This window comes from Homarus americanus, unplaced genomic scaffold, assembly GCF_018991925.1.
Source record: "Homarus americanus isolate GMGI-L3 unplaced genomic scaffold, GMGI_Hamer_2.0 scaffold59013, whole genome shotgun sequence".
In the NCBI taxonomy this organism is placed as follows: domain Eukaryota; kingdom Metazoa; phylum Arthropoda; class Malacostraca; order Decapoda; family Nephropidae; genus Homarus; species Homarus americanus.
In genome coordinates, this window is record NW_024739286.1 from 273,879 (window position 1) to 280,055 (window position 6,177).

Here is a 6,177-nt window from a genome sequence, read left to right on the forward strand (position 1 = left end):
GATCACATAACAAAAAACATCGTGGAAAACATTGAACCATTCTATTAAGTGTAATGTTTTTAAAAGAAAATTACAGTTGGAATTACCTTTTAGTGGAGCTGTGTCATTGTGGTCATTATTTGCACCAAGTGACGTGTCGTGTTTATCGTCAAGGTCGCTCAACTCAACACTTGGCAGAGGAAACCGAAAATACTGCAGCATCACCATATTTTATGTCGCTAATGTATTTCCATAAGAAGATGGTGTGTATGTTTCCCTGATATATGGTGTTTAGGTAGAGTGTATGGTGTGGCTGGTTATAGGTGCTTAAAGGTTGTTATTGTTGTTGTTGTTGTTCAGGCACGGACTTATACTATAATCACTATTACCATCACCACCAACACCATCACCAGGTACCAACACAATCATCATAAATATCCCTATCACCACCACCACCATCATCACAACCACCATCATCATTACCATTACAGACACCACCACCACCAATATCACCACCACAACCACCACTACCATCATCTCCACCAACAACACCACCATCATCTCCACCAACAACACCACCACCATCCTAACACACTGGAATCATTCTTCTCTCCACGGTGGTACAAGTCACAGCTTTAGGTCATGTTTCACCGTAAGTCTGGCTCGACCTACTGACGGCGACGTTGACGCCTTGTGACTTTGGAAGTGGACAAAACAGACTACAAAAATGTTAAAAGAAAGGAACGGGATGAGCAACGCCGTATGACCACGACAAGGACACCATCACCACAACTACCACCACTACCACCTCCACCATGGCCACAACTACCACAATCACCACCGCCGTCACCACAATTACTACCATACACCCTACCACCTACATACCAGCCCTGCCACACCTCCCATCACGTGCAATAAGCTAACATGATGACACACCTGAAACTATTTTACCAGGTGTTCTATATGGCATTGAAATATAAATAAGAGAAGTATTGCATCTATTTTAATGAACTGCTACGGACTCCCCAAGCACCGCCAGGCTCTGAGGTGAGAGAGACAGACAAGAGGTCGTGTTTAGGTTACAAAAAGACTAATATTAAATCATGGATTCTGGTAACTGTGTCTTATATAAAGCAAGAAAATGAATCTCTGGGACTATTGGTTGAGTAAATGAGTGTATGAAATATGGGTGACTAGTTATAAATAAATACCTTTTTAAACCCACTGAGAAAAGAATGAGTGAGAGGATGGATGTATGTGTCTTTTAGGCCGACACATATCTTGAAAAAAAAAGTATTATTAGATTCCAAAGTTTTTCTACACAAATGTTTAAAACTTTTTACTGTATATAGGTCAGCTGCACCTCCAAGCTACTGTAGTAACAGATTAGAAGTGACGGGATGAAGACGTCCTTGTCATACCACCACGTATAGAGTCCAGCCCACACGCCATACCGGATTCTTATCGACAGTCACCGTGTGCAAGAACATAACCTTCAGGTACCTGGAATGTCCCAATTAAAGAGGAAAAATCCAGCCGTGACGCTTCTGCTTAGGGGACGTTCTTGGACGGAGGAACCAAACAACCACCTTTGGTGTTAATCATAAACTCTAAACACTGATAATATAAACGATATCACAAAAAATACTAATAAAAGTGTTTAGTAATGAGGATAAGATGAAAGTTGACGAAAATAAACGAAATCGTGTTGTTACAGGTAAACTCTCTCAAGATGGGCACTTTGAGATGATGGACATATGTAATGGCGTGTAGGTGAACGAAACTATATCACTAGGGGGTGGGGGGGATTGGTCTATACTTGGTGTTAGTGAGTTCCAGTGAGGGAGGACGTCCTCTGATGGTTACCCTACACAAATTCCATACACATATTACCCTATATAAATACCCCTACACATAGTAACCCTACATAAATATCCATATACAAATAACCTGCACAAATATCCCTACAGAAACTCCCAAAAATTTCCTAAAAATAGAGATAAAAAAAAATATATTACTATCCAACAAATCGAGAAAAGCATAATGTAAATATTTACGAAACCGTTATCACTAGAAGTTGTTTGTTGATTTTCTTTATTTTTGCTGTACTTATTGTTTTGATAATTTTAAGTATATTAAAAGAAACGAGAACTTTATATTATGATCTTAATTTTTTTTTTATTTACTCTATCCTGCTTCATAATTCTCCTCCCGGCGCCATTTTTGTTGTTTAACTCGCTGAATCCCACTTCAAGAGACTTTTCCCTAAATGATGATGAACGCTTCCACGAATTCCTCCTCGCCATTGCTGATGTATATAATCAACCTCAATATTAAGGTAAGTTCTTTAACACATAAATTAACACGATAATGCATAGAACCTAATAAAACCAGACCTAACATACCCAACCTATGGGTAAGTTAAGTTAGGTTCTATGTATTGTATCCATTCCTGTGTTTAATATCATGCTATTAGTGAGTAAAAAAAATAACCAAATAGCACATTTACTTCTGGCCATGACGGTTTGGTAAACCTTTACCGAAAATATTGTTGGTTTATAATGACGTAAGAGACTTTTATTGACGTGCACAGGTAACCCGTCTCAGTCACCTGCCAGCATGCGTGGAGAGACAGCTCATCCATGTCTCCACCACCACCACGGAGAGTAATAGTCTCTCAGTGAGGGGTTAATGTCTCTCAGTGAGGGGTTAATGTCTCTCAGTGAGGGGGGTTAAATTCTCCCATTGAGGGTTAAAGTGTCTCCGTGAGAGACTAATATTTCACAGTGAGTTATTCAAGTCTCTCAGTGAGGAGTTAAAGTCTCTCAGTGAGGAGTTAAAGTCTCTCAGTGAGGGAATAAAGTCTCTCAGTGAGGGAATATAGTCTGTGAGTGAAAATAGTGAAGTATATTAAAAGCCAGTGAGGGAATCTCAGTGAGGGAATAAAGTCTCCCAGTGAGGGAATAAAGTCTCTCAGTGAGGGAATATAGTCTCCCAGTGAGGGAATAAAGTCTCTCAGTGAGGGAATATAGTCTCCCAGTGAGAGAATAAAGTCTCTCGGTGAGGGAATAAAGTCTCTCAGTGAGGGAATAAAGTCTCTCAGTGAGGGAATAAAGTCTCTCAGTGAGGGAGAGACTCTCAGTGAAGGGTCAGTGAGGTAAAGAGTGAGGGAATAGTGAGGGTAAAGTGATAAGTCTCTCAGTGAGGGTAATAAAGTAGAGAAGAGTGAAGAAGCCTGAGGTAATCAAAGGGAGTGAAGGAGCAGTGAGATTAAAGTCTCTTGATAAGTAAGGAATAAGGGAGGAGATGAAGTGAGGTTCGACTGAACTCCACGGTTGAAGGGGAAGAGAGGAGGGGGAGGAGAAGCTAATAAAAGAATGGGCCTTGAAGTATTAAATTTGAGTGGATAGGGTGAGTGGGGGACAGTGGGGATTGAGGGGTGTGGGGAGGAGGGGGGGGTGGGGTGGGGGAGGGGGGAGGTGAAGAATGTTGGTAGCTTTGTTTAGAGGCGGTGGAGGAGGACAGTGGTTATTCTTGTAGGTGTTGGAGGAGGAGGGACAGTGGTTATTCTTGTAGGTGTTGGAGGGACAATGGTTATTCTTGTAGGTGTTGGAGGAGGAGGGACAGTGGTTACTTTTATAGGTGTTGGAGGAGGAGGGACAGTGGTTCTTCTGGGAGAGAGGGACAATAGAAGATACATTTTATGAGAAAGAAATCAATATTTTGGGATGGAAAAGTTATACAACCAAGTCATTATAAGAGTACGAGGGAGAATAACAGTACCTTGGGGAGGGCCACTACACAAAGCTTAGAGAACAACCACTACAACACAGTCACCCTTTACACATACAGACAACCAAAGAAAATGGTCCCAGACAAATAGACTATCAAGAGTAAGAAAATGGGATGTTTAACCTTGATGATGAGAGGCGCTTATCTCAGCAGCACACACACACACACGCACACGCACACGCACACACACACACACACACACACACACACACACACCTCATCTTGACTCTCACCCCCATCAACTTTCTCTTCTCTCTCTCAGCACTTTTAATATTATGTTCACAGTAAACTTTTATATAACAAATTAACAAACCTGGAAACAATACTACTACTACACTGTGTGACTGGTCGGTCCCTCACTACACGGCTGAGATCATAACACGGGAATAATAATAAGTACATCATCATCAATAAGGAACAAGGATATAAATCACACGACGACAGGGAAGGTTGGAATAACAACACGGGCAAGATGAAGTAGCTGTCACACCTGAAGCGGAACTGTACTACCCAGGCACCTGTGTGTGTGGCCACTACCCTATGCGCCCCACCACAGCCTCTTAATGATATAACCAATTACAGTTAAGTGCTCTGTGAGGTGTACGTGTGTGGTTCAAATATGAAGGAGTCATTGACGATCTGTAGGTAGCAGAAAAGAATATTGTATTACTAACAAGGTCGAGTGTGTGTGGGGAATGTTAAAAGGGCAAATTCCCCTTCATTAGTGCAGCACAACACACACTCATCATCACCACCACACACCAGCCAATAATTTGACCTGTGTTGTTAGTAAACATTTATTCGTTCTTAGTCATTCACCATAATACTTCAATGTAGTTATTGTTCTCCGCTGACCTCATCCACACAAGACTTACTCGTGTTTATATCCATCATATATTTATAACTATCAAGTGGTATTATTTTTATCGTTACACACTATCAAAATATAAATCCTATTTTATGACAAATAGAATTGCGTACAATGCTTAACAGTATAGTACCTCACACTGGGTAGTTTGGGCGTGAAGTATAATATGATAGAGCAAACCACTATGTCCTCATCATAGTTAGAGGGAATAAACTCGAAATAAGGGTCAAATCATCCACGTTGTTAAGACACCGTGAAATATTAATAAACATTACTTTATGATGTGCTTATTAACGCCTAGTCAAGCTACATGCACCTCGGTCTTCACTATATTATGACGTTCAAGTGTGGGCCAAAATCCCCAAATAAATCTTATTACATGAAGTTTTTGTCGTAAATATCAGTTAAAATTACGGTATGTCAGAACATTTCACTAAAATTAAAAGTAAAAACAAACTAATGACCGTGAGAGTAGTTCACCCCTTCATCAGCCATACAGTGTTAAGAACTACCCTCTGTCCTCAAATAGGGTGGACGTCGTGCCCAATTAAATTTAAAAACCCCAAGACTGTTTTATGATATATTGTACTAAAGTGGATATATATTTATTCCAGCCAATGAGAATCCGCAATGACCGACAATAGTAATGATAATAAAGCGCCGGTAATTGGTGTGAACGGTATTATAAATAGTTCATAAAATTAGAGAATGAAAATTAATAAAAGCCGAGGATAATGAAATACCTTACGTTCCCCTACACACGCATAGATGGATTTTACAGAGGAAAAATGCCAATGGGAATTCAGAATGGCCCACAGACTGAGGAACAACAACACGCTGGTCAACTATACCACCTGCCCGAGTCATGCCACCAGGGTTACAATGAATAAACGCCTGTAGTACAGGATACCGAGAGTGATTGGAGACCGCAGCTACCACTATCACCACTCAACCGATCAACGAAGTACCCGCAGTACATCGATGGTGTGAGTAACACTGCTCAACCAAGAGAAGTGTGTTAGTACTGTACTGTGTAAATGTGAGCCTTACAGCACATACATTATGTGTGAGCGTTGTTTTCTCTCTGTGAGACATCATGCTACAGGCACGTCTAAAAAGCTCCATTCCATTGTACAGTCAATAAAAAAAAAATTCTACACCTTTATGGTGTTATACAATGACACAACAGACCAAAAATGCTGAGCAACACTCATTTACGCGGGTGATTCCTGTTAATTTCTCTGTATTGACTATATGTGATATAAAAAAATACATCATACTGGTTATACAATGCATCACACAACCAGAAATACCAACCTTACCAAATTAACATGGCCTTAGTGATCGTTGCAGAGGCCATCAGACCAAAGGGGGCAGAACATATTTTGGCTGACTGTACATAGGAGGTATTTAAATAATTGCAATGGTCTTATGCAAGACATTTGGATACTAAACGAAAGTCTTTAATTTTGCATAAAAAACAAAAACAAAAACAAATTATATATATATATATATATATATATATATATATATATATA